The sequence below is a fragment of the Podarcis erhardii genome, assembly GCF_964252035.2.
Source record: "Podarcis erhardii genome assembly, chromosome: 1".
NCBI classification, from domain to species: Eukaryota; Metazoa; Chordata; class Lepidosauria; order Squamata; family Lacertidae; genus Podarcis; species Podarcis erhardii.
Genome location: NC_138497.1, coordinates 52,422,752 through 52,437,849, shown reverse-complemented (window position 1 = coordinate 52,437,849; position 15,098 = coordinate 52,422,752). Strand labels below are relative to the sequence as shown.

Below are 15,098 nucleotides of genomic sequence, written 5' to 3'. Positions count from 1 at the left end.
ATGGTACATTTGTCCCTTCGTACAAGGTGTACTGAGCGAACAAGTGAATTCGGAACGGCTGGGATTAGGAAAAGTAAATAAATTTCTTGGTTTGGAGCCAAATGGGTAGGTGGCTTCATTTCAAGGCCACGAGCATCCTTGACCTCCTATTTTAAAAGCAAACACAGAGAAGCAGAGAGAAAATGGCCACAGGTGCACATCTTTGGAATGTGTGTAGGATATGATGGCAATGCAGATTTGAGAAGTGTGAAGAACAGCAGAGATACTTTGCAGCCTTTTTGCCAGATGTGCCTCAGAGCCACATCATACTATTGTTCACCCAATAAAAAGGTGTCCCTGAATTAAATCTCTGGCTTTTCCCAATAAGCATTTTTCAAAATATCATAAAGAAAAAAGTAACAGCAGCAGAAGTTTTATTTAAGGAACCAAAATAGGCATTCTTGGGAAACATACCCAAGACCCATGTTTTCCAACATATTGCAGAATTCAGGGGCAGACTTGCTGAGGAGAATCAGAAAGTGGGAACCACCTCCCTAAACTCCTCCTGCACTCAGCTCTTCCCTGAAATTGCTCCCTGGCCATTCTGCACACATATACACACCAGCTGGCTTCTGAAACTAGAAGCGACCTTAGCCAGGGAAATACTTAAGGAGGGAATCAGTAGGTGGAAAAAGCATCACATAGCAACATAGGAAGCTGCTGTATAACAAGTTACACCATTGGTCTGTTTTGCACAGTATTGTCTACACTGACTGGCAGCAGCTCTCCAGGCAGGGTTGGCTCCCAGCGCTAAGTGGGGAAGCCAGAGATTGAACTTGAGACCTGCTGAATGCAAAGCAGATGCTCCACCACTGAGCTATGGGTCCTCCCTCTTATTACATGCTGCAAATGGCTGCAGTCCCTACTTTTCATTGTAAGGGTGAACATGGCTGGGAACTTTATGTTATGCCTTGCATGGACATTAGACTGAACTTTTGGCATAAGAGGCTCTATTTCTACTGTGCAATACTGGTAGAAACCCACTCCCAGTCCTTTGGACTGGGTAGGCCATACATCTAAAATTAAAGCGCAACTATTAAACCTTGTTCTTAAGGTCCGTGTTTGCCCTCTATGGGGAATAAGCCTAATTTTCATTCATACCTAACTCCAATCCTAAAGAATGCAAATACTTTACTATCAAAACCATCAGCCTGTCTTAATCCTCTCTTCCTCATCCTCAGTCTGCTTTGCACAGTACCCCCTGATTTCCTTCTCAGTGCCACACTCCCCTGTACCACTAGTGTGGATGCATTCTTTGAAGCATACCTGGTAAATCCTGCTTTAAAAGGTGCCCCAGTTATTTTAAATAGCCATAAACAGCCTGCTTTGGACAAGAACATTTCTTATAGTGCAGAAAACAGCTGGTTGCTTCAACAGCCTGAGTTTCAATTGCAAAATTCAGCATTTCTACCTGAGACTGCTAAAAAAAAAGGTTCCATTCATAGTTGGACTACTGCAAGGCATTGTAGAAAAGTCTACTTTTGAAAATTCAGTGCATGACTACAAAACTGCTTGACCAAAACTTTGCAATGGAAGCACATCTGACTAGTGCTTCACTATCTTAACTAGCTCACAGTCCATTTCTGTACCCAATTCAAGGTGTTGCTTTTGACCTTTAAGACCCATCGGGACTTGGGATCAGGGTACCCAAAGAACTACTGCTCTTCACACATACCTACACAACCCTTGAGAACTTCAGAGGACCTTCTTCAAGTGTCTCCATCCAGTAAGGTGTGGTGAGTGACTATAAGGAAATCTACCTTTCCAGGGAAGGCTTCCTGGCTTTGAAATGCCCTCCCACATAGCACTTACCTTTGAGTCACTCCAGCACCAGCCTCTTTATCTGTTTTAGATTTATATATGTGACTATTTTTATGCTGTGTTTATACTTCTATTATTTTTGAATTTCAAATGGTTTTATTTCTTCTTGTGAGCCATGCTGGACACACAGGGCAGTCTATAAACACTGTAAACCAGGCTTGGGTTGCCAAACGTTGTTGGATTACAACTCCCATCAACCCTGATCATCAGCTAAGCTGACTGAGGATCACAGAAGTTCTCAACCAACATCATCTGGGATCCAAAAGTTGAGGAACTCTGTGCCAATAAATAGCCTAGACTGGAAGTTGACAAAAGCTCCTTCCTTGTTCTCCTTCTCTCTCACACACCCAGATATCTTGGTATTTAAATTGATGAATCAAAGCTTTGAGGGAAATAAGAACTCTGGAATTTTGGTGCCCATACTACAGAGTTGCAGAAGCAGAAAGAATGGATAATACTGACTTGACACTGATATGTTCTGGATTATGAACTAGTCCTGACCTCACCAACCTTGCAGCCTCCAGATGTTTTGGACTGGCTGGACAGGATGGGAATTGTAGTGCAAACATCTGGAGGGTTTGTCAACCCTGGTTCTCCCCCATCCCCCAAATTCTTATTTCAACAATATTTCCTTAAAACTATTCTGTGAAGGCTAAAATGTAATACAGGTGTCTCAATAAACCTGTTTCATATTTTAGTCTTTGCGGAATGATTCTGCACACCTAAATTCAAAGGTGTGAGTGAGACATCCAATCCACACATAATGGATGTGGGGAAAGCCTTGCTGCAGGGAGGGCTACTGCTGCATGGTGGGGGCTCCAGAGGAAATATTCAGCTTGCAAAGAAGAAATCTGTATGCAAGGTGGAACTGTTCTCAGGACAAAGTCTGAAGGCTTGCTCAGTGTTCCTATACTTTTCTTAAGCCTGTTCAGGATGAGACCTATGTTGTTGTTGTTAACATGAGGGAGCATGATTTCACATGTTTTATACAGTGAGTGCTCACGACTTTCACGCCATCAGATTCCATTCAGTCCTCATAATCAATTAGAATGGCCCCACCAGCTGGAGAAAGCTTGGCCTCTTCCAAACAATAGGTTGCTATTTGAGTGCTGGAAAAACAGAATATCCCTGAAACAAATGCGCTTTCTTAAGGGAAGATGTCAAGAGTCCAACACAACAGAAGCAACAACTTTGCTTTTATTGTTGTGCTACAGACTGATCATCTGGAAAGGCATTTCAGTCTCATTTATCTCCTTGTTCTAGACCACTTTAGGAAATAAGAGTGCTCCCATTTCACCTAAACATTTCATTTCCTCCCCACAAATCGTTGCCCCAAAGATGCCAAATGAGAGTTAAACAAGAAGGAAGTGGTATCTTGTCGCTGCATTCTTTCCTCAGTGGTCATTTCTAACTAAAGGACCGATGAAAGGCATGTTTTGCTGCCTCCAAAATTAAATAAGGGAAGCTGCTAGTGCCATGCTGAAAATACAAGTCAGGGAAATCCTAACCCACCAGGGAATGAGCTGTAGATAGAGAAATTAGAAAGGCTGGTCTAAGCACTGAGTTTGGGGACTCCAGCTGCCAGCTTAATTACATCGGAAAACAAAGCGATAACAAGAGAAAGCATTACAAAGCCTGCAAAAAGCAACATATCCTAAAACCTCTGCTCCAGCCCAGGCTCCAAGTTCCAGATAAGAATGAAAATCGCTACCCCTTGGCAGGCTGGAGGTGGAATCCCAAAATAAAACATTAAGTTGTAGATGCCCTTACCTGACCCATCCCATGCATTTCTCCAGCGCTGTGCTGCTCTGGCATCCCATATCACAAGCAAGGCCAACCTAGTCCCCAAAACTTGCATTTGGAATCAGAGTCATCCCTTGGCACTAGCTTAACAAAACTGGAAATCATGCTGGGGTTTCCTGACGCCTCTTCTTCCAAAGAGCCAGCTGCCTGTACCTGGATGAGAGACTCCTAGTTCTAAGCCAGCCCGGCGATTCCCACGTGTCTCTGCAGTCACATACAGAAAGTCTTCTCCCGCCACCGCTCCATCCCCTTTACCTGTGGACGAGCCCTCTCGACCTCCTGCACCACCACAAACTGAACACAACACACCTTTGCTCTTCGCGTTAGCTGATCCACAATAACCGCTACCTACATTCAAAGCAAGGTGGTCGCCGTTGTTGCGGGCGGGCGAGCCAATCCTTTACTTTAACAATCCTTGCTGGATCGCCTTGTACAATAAGGTAGTTTTTCAAGAGTTGCGGGGTAAACTAACCTGGGCTAAAATCGCGGAGCGAACACGCACCGTAAAGAAAGACAAACGCGATTTGACGGCGGCATAAGCTTCCGTGGGCTGGAAGGCACGGAGTGGGTTGGGTGCTAGTCCACGAAAGCTTACGCCACGTTTGTTTTTTAAAAAGAAAGGGCGAATAAATAAATCTGTTCCGTCTTTAAGGCGCTGCCTGCATAGCCTGCATTATTAGGCTGCCTCCAGAGCGGAAAAGTGCATTTCCATTTGCCTCCTCGGTGCCCAGGAATAACCGACCCAGAGCATCACGTCTCTCGCCCACCCCGCTCGCGCTGCATCCTCTCGCTTAATAATAGAGAGAATTGGGGGAGCGAGGGAGCGAGATTGCGTTGGCCAGAGAAGCGGCGTCCTGGGTGCCCCCTCCCGCCCCGGGCAAGAGGGACTTGCCAGCAGCCCCCGTCACGTCCTGCCTTCCCCTTGCAGCCAGCTACCTTCGGAAACGAGGCGCCGCTCTGGGCACGGCGGCGGCGGCGGGCGTCCGCCTCATCTCAAGGGCTTCCAGCCAGAGTCGCCGGCCGCATCTCCCCTCGCTCCGCAGCTCAGGCTCGCTCGGCAGCGGCGGCGCGCGGCCACGGCGGGAGGACCATCCTCCGGTGTGTCTCTCCTCGGGGCTGAGCTCTGGCTCTCGCCAGCCCACCGCCCCCCCTTCCCCTCCCCTCGCACGACGACGCACGCGCGACCGCCAAAGGAGGAGACCCACGCGCAGCTCCGGCGGGCGGGCGGGCGGGCGGCGGGGCTGCTCCGACCCTCCCCGCGCGCCTTCTCTTTCTTGCTGCGGCAGCGCCCGCTTCCTTCCCTCAGACGCTTCGGCGCGGGCTCCGAGGTGGGCGAGGGCGAGCGAAGGGGGAAGAAAAGTCCCGCGCTTTCGACCGCAGCCGAGCCGCCGAAGTATCCTTTCGGCAGTTGCTACTGCTTTCCAGACCAGTCTCTCTGAAACCGGTACGAACCTATTGGCCGACCGCCTTCCCTGGAGAGCGAGGAGGGGTTTTGTTTTTGTGTTTTTTTATACCGGCGGAGGTTGAGCTCCCTTCCAACCGCACAGCCAGCAGCAAGGAAACGGTGCAGGCGGCGGCGGCGGCGGCGGCGGCATCATCATCATCAGGGAGCTCCCCTCGCCGAGCCAAATCTGCAGCAGAAGCAGCTGCCGGCCCCTCCCGCCGCGGCCCATCTCCGGGGTCAGAGCGCAGCCCGCGCTCTGCTCTGCCTAACTGAGGAAAGCGCGGGCGAGGCGGCGCGCGCGCGGGGGGGGGAGGGTGGGGGGACCCCCCGCCGGGCCTCTCCTCCGCAGCGCGCTTCCTTTCAAGCGAAGGGAATTCGGCGCGAGCAGCCACGCGCGCCACACCGATTCCGCCTGAGGCGATTCGGCGGTGGCATCGGACCCCGGCGCGAGCTTGCTGCGGTGTTGATGCTCTCGCCGTGCTCTTTGTCCAACCAGCGGACAACTTTCCAGCTTCCAGATGGCTAGCCTGAGTTTCTCACTCCCTCTCTTAAAGGCGCCGACGCCGCGCTAAAAGACGTCGGGGGTTGTTGAGGCAGGAGAACCTCTGGAGCGGCCGCTGTCCGGAGCGCGCGCAACTTCAGCAGTCGCGGCTGACCGCTGCGGGGCGCTGTGGGGCTCGCTGAGGAGAAGACCGCGAGCTTCTCTCAGTTAGGGAAGCCTCCCAAGTCAGGCATCACCCGTATGCCAGGCGTACGTTCTCACATTTCAGCTCCCTAAAATACTTATGAAAGCTTCTCCAAGGATTTCAGGGCTGAGGTTTATAGTACCAGCTTGGTTCAATTGAATGACGTTTTTTATTATTATTTATACTTGATAGGTACCTTATAAACAAATCAATGAAACATAACATTGAGCTATAAAAATCTCAGCATAACAACCCAAACACACCATCAATATCATGCCACGCACAGGAGCTTTTTGAAAACAACCCCCCCCCCCCCCAGCTCAGCTAAAACCACCAGCCATGCCACAGGGACTAAAATGAGGAGATTTAAAAATGGGGGGGGGGGAGTCATGCTGAAGTTAAAAAGACAACAACATGAACACCATGTGTGCTTCCTTTGGGAAAGCATTCTGTTGGGGGGGGTGCACCACCAAAAAGGCCCTCTCTGTCCTGACTACCCTCCAAAGTATGGACAGAGGTGGCACTCAGATAGGGGCTGAAGTAGATACAGGTAGGAAGTACATACAGAAGGAAGTCTTCCCTCAGGTATGGACAGCCCAAGCCACGTATACTTTATAGGTCATAACCAGGATTTTGAAGTGGGTCCAGAAACTAATTGGAAACCAATGAAGGTGAAAATAGACTGGATCTACTGAATAGGTACCAATAGGTCTAAATTTTTTCCTGGCCAGAATTTACTAATCGTCACTAATTCTCTCAAAGTGGCCTTGCGGCCCCAGAGTTTGCATTATTTGAAACTGACAGACCCAACCTTTCTCACCATTTGAAGGGAATTTACTGAGTATGTGAGAATGCATCTTTTTGTGTTCTTGGTTCAACCCTACAAGGGTACACAGTACACCTAGGGAGCAGGTCCCTTTCTCCCTGGAATATCCTCATGGTGACTGTGTGAAGCCCACCATGTTGACTGTTGCACTCGGGGCCTCACACCTGACACAGTGAAAAAGAAAACATGTTTGCAGATTGTATATCTCATAAAGGGACATTCAGTAAACGAGCCCTATATCTTATTTAACTTTCCTCAAAGTGCCATCTGATGCATATTTTCTCAGCAGAACCATTGAACTTAATAGGACTTTCCTGCAAATAAATGTGAATAGGATGTAAGCCTCATTCATACATTCCATTGTAGAAGGTCAGGTTAAGCTGACATGGTGTTGCTAGATTAATACAGTGAAGCTGTAAAATACATGTTGATTGCTATTGCTGTCAGGTTAGGAAATATCAGGCCCCTAAGTCTTCCCTGTGTGTTAAAATTCTATCTGGTTAAAGTCACAAAAATGTGGTTTGTGACTTTTGTAGCTGTGAATGAAAATTGCACCAAAGGCCCAGTTCCATAGGTGGTACAATGGAACAATAGCCCACCCAGAAAACTGTCTTCCCCACCTTTTGTTCCTGTCTTGCTGGCAGAGTGCAATGCCTTACTATTCAAGCTGTTTGCTTTGGCTGCTGGCTGGAGCTCAGGACTTTGGCAGCATGTATTAAATAGTTTTATGAGCAAGCAGTTCACCCCCTTTGCCAATGCGTTCATGTATACTTTCATACATTCTGCCTTAGCTCCAGCCAATCGCTATGGCTTGCTTCAGCTTTCTCTGAGATGCAGGCAGAATGCACTAATAAGGAGAATCTCAGCAAAGGGACCAGAACACTTTGGCATAAACATCTTGCCTGAACCTAACTGAAGGATGGGAGCGAAAGACACATGGATAAGTCTGAGGCAACCAGTTTGAGGCATTACGTGGGAGGTCCTTGACTGCATCTGCCTTTTTACTTCTTCTCCTTCTAAGGGGTGCACTGGAGCCACGGCACAGGGGAAGCAGTGATCCCTGTATACTTTCCCCTACATTGCTCTTGGGGCTTCCCATGAGATGGGATGAAAGGGTTAACCTCTTTTCTCCTACATTATAGTCCCAAACCAATTTTTGGGCATCCTGTGTGCATTTCTTTCAGGAAAATAAAAATACATTGGGTGATCCAATTACAGTTCTTCCTCATAATGTTTAGTTTGTCCCTAAATAAAAACATTAATAGAATCTTAATTAGAATTTTAAATTAAGCCTGCAATCTTAAACATACTTAGCTGGACATAAATCTTGTTGTAATCAGTATTACTTGCTTCTAAGTATATACAGTTAATTATCGGCACATTAATGTGAAACATAACAGTGCTTCTGTTTGGAAAGGATTAGTATGGGAGACAGAACTTTCCCCCACAGACTCTGCTTCACCACTTCCTGGCCTGTCACTAAGTTTTTTCCTGGTCTTGCAACACTATCATATGTGGCCAACTACTGAGCAGTTTCCTATTGATAGCCCACAACCCTTGCTTCCAATTACTGGAAATTTTCGCTGGGGCTAGTTTGACGCAGCACACCAGCAACATATCACCTTCTTGTTCAAAAAGGTCACAATTGTCCTTGGTTAGTTATAGGTCAGTTGCAATATGGCAGTAGCCTGGACTGGCTGTGGTCATCACTGAGCCCCTATTTGACCAGCACTCAAATATGTCAGATTGCTGTTGAGTAAGTTTGACCCAGTAGTAGCACTGTAAGAAACTATCTTCAGGAGGGAAAATGCACCCTGGGGCTGTATAGGTTCCTAATATTTTTGCCATGGAACCCCAAAACCTGGGGAAACATGGGAGCATAGATCTCTCATGGGTACAAAAGCTAGCATCTGGGTGGTGCTGAAAAATCAAAGCAAGCAGTTCCAAGGGAGAGGAGAGGATGGAGCTGCTGTAGGCTGCTAATCACAAATTTGTATGATGAACTGCTAGGGACTAGATGGAAATATGGAACAGAAGGACATCATTCCTCCACTCCAGTGACTTCCCTAATGCCAATTTGCTGAGGGTTTTTGTTGTTGTTGTTGCCTGAAAAAGCCTTACTCAAATTCCTGTTTTGTCATCGTTTTGCACTGATTGGGTGTGCTAGAAATAATACTGCCTGCCATAAGCACACTGGATCTGTGATGTGATGTGCTTAGAAACTTCCCTGCAGCTACAGGAAGGAAAGTCTTCCATGTGTAATTTATACTGAAGCAGTAATTAAAAACTATACTGGAGGAAACCACCTTAGACAAGGATCTAAGCCGAATAAGAGAGTCAAGGCTTTAAATCGAAGTTGAGTTATGTGAAGTCTTCAAACAGTTGGGGGGTGGGGGTGGGTAGAGAGTTTGGTGAATTTCAAGGTGACCCAAGTCAGTTATCTAAAAATAGGAAAGATGTTTTCAGCATCTCCAAACATTTGTGTGTTTCCCCCTCTGTCCAAATGTATTTGAATACGGGTCTTATGTCTTCTGCTGTATTCTACACCCACTTCTGGCAGTTAACAGTAAGAGCCCATTTATAATTCTGGATACCGTAATGGCAACATTCATTTTTATGGGTCCCATCTTGCTTAGTGTGTGTTTAATGTGAAGTCCAAAGGGTTATAAAGAATTACAGTAATTATTATTTAACACTGCGTTTAGAAATACTCTCGCTCCCAGAGGAATGTGCTGCTTAATAGTCAGATTTGACTGTGATCAGGCAGGCTCACATATGACCAGGCATAGGTAGCACCCCACAACATGACCAAGATGCTGTGACCTGGGCTTAAAACCTCAAATTACAAATCCATTATCACTGCCAACCGATTTGGGTTCGGTTGAGTTTGAACCCTGGAGTCTTGTCTTAAATGTTCCCGAGTCTCTAACCAAACAATGCACACAAAAATGTACCGTATTTTTCGCTCTATAAGACACACCAGACCACAAGATGCACGTAGTTTTTGGAGGAGGAAAACAAGAAAAAAATATTCTGAATCTCAGAAGCAAGCAATCCCTCTTGCTGTTCTGACTTCTGTGATAGCTGGGCAGTCTGCATTCGCTCCATAAGACGCACACACATTGCCCCTTACTTTTTAGAAGGGAAAAAGTGAGTCTTATAGAGCAAAAAATACGGTATGTGTTAGTGAAAAGTCTACACAAAATTGCAGATATTCATGAGACTAATGTATGGAAATGCATTCTATTAGGGGATAGTCATTTTCAAAAATGCAAATACTATATAAGCTTCCATACAAAAATATGTATATTAGGAGAAATGTGCATGAAAATGTAAGGTTGGTGATGGGTGGTGGTGGCTGAAGCAGGCCCTGATGTTGTATTGATTATTTCCCCTCAAACTGTGCCTTGGGAAGGTTAAATGCGAGGCATCTTAGACAAGCTCCTCCAACTCAAGGTCAGTATTTGAGAGGCTTCTGGGGGCATCCAAGGACTGGACTGTGATACATGCATCCTGAGAAGTCTAGGAAAAGAAGAAAATATTGCTTATGGTTCTAACAAGTACTAACATACAATTCAGGTTCTAAAAAATCAGTGAAAATAGCTTTCTAAAATCACGACACACACCCAGAAAATCATAAAACTTCAGGCTAAGGCGCAAGCTCAGCATGTACCACTGTGCACCTGGGAATATTCTTCTAATACATGCTTCTTATCCTGATGGAGAAATCACTTATCAAACATGCCTTTGGCCTGAGGGTAAAAATTGTTTATTCTGGGACTCAGCTAACCTTGGTTAGTTCAACCTTTGGAAGAAAAAAAGTAATAGGCTAGGTTTATTTTCTCACTGGCATTTTGCAGAAGCTGATCAGGAACATAGATTCTTTACAAATGTAGAGCGTTGTATCACTTCAACAGAAGAAGCAGTGGTATATTTTGAGTGACTCCCGTGACTTTCCCCATTTCGATTGATCAATTCATATTATTTGTACGGCTCATTTCCAAAGTTAAGACCATGCTCAAGGTGGCTTAAAAAAAGTTACATGACTACAAACATAACAAAAGTAGTCATAAACAATAAATCAAACATAAAAAACACATAACCAAATCGAACAATTTCTACATAAATCGTAAGATACAAAATAAAGACACAAAAAAATTAACAGCAACAACTCCAGCCCAGCAAAACAATACCCCAGCCCAACCCCAGCAGCCTCAGGTTTTGTAGCTGGAGTCAGTCCAGGCCCTGCCCTCCAAGGCCAGGTGGGAAAAGGCCTGCAAGCAAGAGCAGGTCTTCCAGGACTCACCACCAAGATGATATCCATGAGGTCTATGATTAGGCTGTATCAGTTCCTTTAAAAATCAGAGAGTTCCTTTGCACATATGCATTGATAATAGACCTGACAGTTTTGGGGCATAATAGTGTCCAGGGGCTTGCAGCTTAGAGTGCCTGTTCCAGGACACATTCACAGAGCACAAGCACATGAGATACCATCTTGCACTCAACCGCTAGTGATACAGGAGAGGGATTTATAGGGTGACATATTTTTTGACAGCATTGAATTTGTCTGTCCAAAATGTTCTGCCAGCTAAGAACATAATAAGAGCCTTCCTGGATCAGACCAAATGCCTATTATTCAAACATTTTGTTTCCCATAGCAGCCAACTAGACACCTGTTGTTCTCCAGCGACTGGAATTCAGAGGCCTCTCATCCTCTCTGCAGCCATCATGTCTAGTAGCCATTACTAGCTTTATCATCTAGGGATTTATCTAATGTCATTAAAATTGGTGCCCATCCCCTATTCTATGCTAGTGAATTCCAAAACTATGTGCTGTTACTCCTATCAATATAGAATCTACAGTTCAGCTACATTGAATGACCCATCAAATTATGCATCAAATTGTGTGTCTGTTCACTTTCTCCACTTGATGCAAATAGCCAACATGCATTACAGGAAATTATTTACAAAACCATGTATATTTGTCAAAACAGCATACAAAAATGTGTTTGGGGGGTTCTCCTGAATTTTCATGAGGTTTTTTTAATTAACAAACCAGATTGCTGTGGAAATGTGGAAATTTAAGATTGGGAAACAGAGAAACAGAGAGAACTGGAATTGAAGGACTTACTCATCCCTATCACCCACCCACCAATTCTCCTCTGCCAGAGTCCTTGCCCTGCCCATATTACCAAGCTTGCCAGGATAGTACATTGTTCTTACCAGCTGTTAATCCAATTCTTGTCCATGGCTTCTAGCCTGTATGGACTTTTCCATTCTTACAGTCCATGGCAACCTCCCGTTGCAAACTGGGTTTTCTCAGGCTGCCTGTTGCTGTAATTTTGAGATCCCTCATGGGAGCCACCAAACAGAAGCAGGCTCGACAGTACTGGCGGGAGAGAAAGGAGCTCTTTATTGCGATATAAACTCGCCCAAAAATCTTGGGGCCATTCCAAGCCAAGCAGCAAGACGGCACAGCCAGCATTTGTTTGGGGGTAGGAGGGAATCGGGAACAGGCAGTATGGCATACAAATGAATGCCATAGATGGCAGCTGGCTCTTGAGCTAAGTGTGTCACTATTGCTTTTGACACTAGAGACTAGCAGCAGAAACAAACAAGCAGGCTCAAAGAACTCTAGAAGCAGAAGGTGCTGTTTACCATTCAGCAAAAGCTAAAAGTTCGGTGGGCATGCTGTCTCTCCTCTCCCTTTGTATGCTCCTAAGAAGCGACATGGTTTTTAGAAAACAAAACATACTCATGCTTTTATAAGGAGTCCTTGCAGAAGCCAGACTGGATTATTTTCCTCTAAGCCACCCCTTGGAATCTCATCTCCTTCTGAACTGCCCTTAATCTGAAAATATGTTTTATTTATTTATAGATATAAATAGCTCCATCTCACCTGAACAAACATCCATCTCAACTCTTTTTTCCACAAAGTTGCTGGCACTAGGAAAGTTGCTAGAGAGTCACTCTGGTACCAGGACAGAATGTTCACCCTAGACTTAAAGAGACCCAGGTTCAAATATGCTGCTGTGAGACTGACTTCATGGAGCAACACACCAAGGGTCAGTTCAAATGCTACAAAATGTGCAAATGGTCTGCTTGGCTGAGGAACCAGCTCACGTGGCAAGACCAAGCAACTTTGCAAGCTGGCAACACAGGAGTCCATAATGTACACAAAAGAACAAAGAGAAGACCTCCATTGCTCTCCAAAACTTGTATATCAAAACATCTGATGGACTACACGTCTCTCCATTGATGGCTATTATATTCTTTCAATATCCAAGATGAACAGCAAATAGTTTGCAGCAAATGTGCTCTGCACTGTGGGTTGTATCCAATGTCAGACCTACTCAGAATAACCTCACTAAAATTAATGAACATGACCACAGAAAGAAACATCTTCTTCCAATAGACTATAATTCTACCTTGAAAAATGTTTTGGGGAATGCTCTATTTTAAAATAATAAAATTTCTGGAAATTTGAAACTGGGAAGGAAAGCTTATAAATTTGCTCACAAAATTGTTCACAAAATTGATGTAATAGTGCAATGGATAGGTATCAAAGCTAAACCTAAGATCTATGAAATCTCTGCTTAGCCCTAGATTCACTGAGTATACAACCTGCAACCTCAGTTTCCCATATGAAAGCAGAGATTAACTACCGTATGTACCCTTCAAAGACAAATGTGATAAACTTCTGTATAGAATTTTTTTAATGCATAACAGAAGAGTTTTACCATAAATTGCAGGTTACTTTTGAATAGTGTTAATAATATTCATTTGATTTTTTCTTCTCCATTATTTCAAACACACGTGCAGCCTTTCCTATCGCCACCCCCCACTGAGCTTTGTTCCTTCTAAAAAAACTTCCTTCTTCTTTATTGTTATTTATTCAGTTTTGGTTCTGGGAAGGAATAAAGAGTGTTAATACTACTGGCAACATAGTCGAAGCCTGTGTTTATTTGTAATAAAAATAAAATTCAAATATGATTTCTTTAGCAAATAGGAAATGAAATATTAATCTGAATTTTCATGCTTTCCACAAGAATAAAGTCAACCAGCTTGGCTTCTGAAAGGAAAACAAAAATAACTCAAAATGTAAATTTAAAAATATATATATAATCATGGGAGAGGGGTAGGAAACTTGACTGATTGAGGTTAGCAGTTCTGCATCACTTCCTCTGCAAACGCTAGGTAGCTTATGTTGATAAGGAAAGGCAATAAGGCAGTGAACAAGGTGGGTGCTGAATGCATGTGATTAGCCACCTTGGTTGTGACCCTACCTTAAAACTAGTCATGGAAATTGCTCACAGCTATACCATTCTAAGTATGACATATCAAAAAGGCTGTTGCCAAACACAGGGCTGTAGCTAGGGGGTGGCGAGGTGGGCCCTCACTAGGGGCACAGGCGAGGGGATGCACAAAATCGGCTTTAAAATATGTCCATAAATATATCTATAAATAAAAATATTGACTATTTCCTCATAAGAAAAGGTTTTAAATAGAGGGTGAATTGAATGGGGACGGTTGGAGGAGAGGTGGAAAGAAGAGCTAATTTGTCCATGGCTAGGGGGTGCAATCTGGACAGTTTTGCCAGGGGCGCAAGGTCACCTAGCCACTGCTCTGTGCTTCTATAGTGCAGGGAAATAACAGTATGTGATCTTTTGTATGTATGGGGGGGGGGGTATTCTTCCTGATAACAATGCAACCGCATTGTCTGTATCCAAAGATGAATTTTCACTAGGAACCTAACAAAGTTATAGGTACAGCCTTTCAGGCTTGCCCATATTTCAAATCCTCTCTGTGCGTAGATTCTGCAACCATTCAGTGCCGAAGTCAGGCAGACACAGGAACACAGGAAGCTGCCTTATATGGAGTCAAACCATCATGGTCTGACTAGCTTAGCATTGTCTATCAGCATCTCCCAGTAGGACTGGGAATGCCTCCAGTTTGAAACCCTGGAGAGCCCCTGCCAGTCAGTGCAGGGAGTGCTGAGCTGGATGCAACAATGGTCTGACTCGGTGTAAGGTAGCTTCCTTTGCTGAGATCCCCTCCAGATACTTCCTGCTTATCAAGACAACTGCCTTCTCTCTTCCTTGCCTTGATAAGTCATCCCTTGCCCATTATTGTAATTTGAAATTAAACTGATACGCTTTTTCATTGGCTGTAAGCGCTGCTTCATGCAGTGTAGTAATTCAGGTGATGCCAGTGTGGAGATTTGCCAGATGCTATCAGACAGAGGCACTTGCTTTTGTTCGGTGCCTGGGAATAATTGTTCAATTTTTCAAATTGAAGAAGTAACTTTTTTGAGCTATTTTAGCTTGTTGTCTTGCCCTGGCGTTGTAACTTCATCTTTAGCTATTTTAGCACTTTAGTCGTAGTAATTTGATATTTTAGTGTTTCTTTTCATTTGGTGCAGTCTGCTCATTTTTTCTCCCTGGATAAGTCTTTTCATTCATTCAGTATTGCCCATTTTG

General features: G+C 44.7%; 1 protein-coding gene across 4 annotated transcripts in view; it reads right to left on the bottom strand.

Annotated features, from left to right (window-relative positions):
• Window positions 1–11,991, bottom strand: part of CHST1 (carbohydrate sulfotransferase 1) — a 29,322-nt gene extending 17,331 nt beyond the window's left edge. Inside the window, exon 1 of one of the 4 annotated variants that reach the window (XM_081835675.1) lies at window positions 11,842–11,991. The gene's annotated coding sequence lies outside the window, so the exon portion shown is untranslated. Of the gene's footprint in view, window positions 1–3,630; window positions 4,081–4,135; window positions 4,480–4,599; window positions 4,774–11,841 lie in introns of those variants that run through there. The other 3 variants (XM_081835671.1, XM_081835676.1, XM_081835673.1) reach the window with 3 other exon arrangements.
• Between the last annotated feature and the right edge of the window lie 3,107 nt (window positions 11,992–15,098).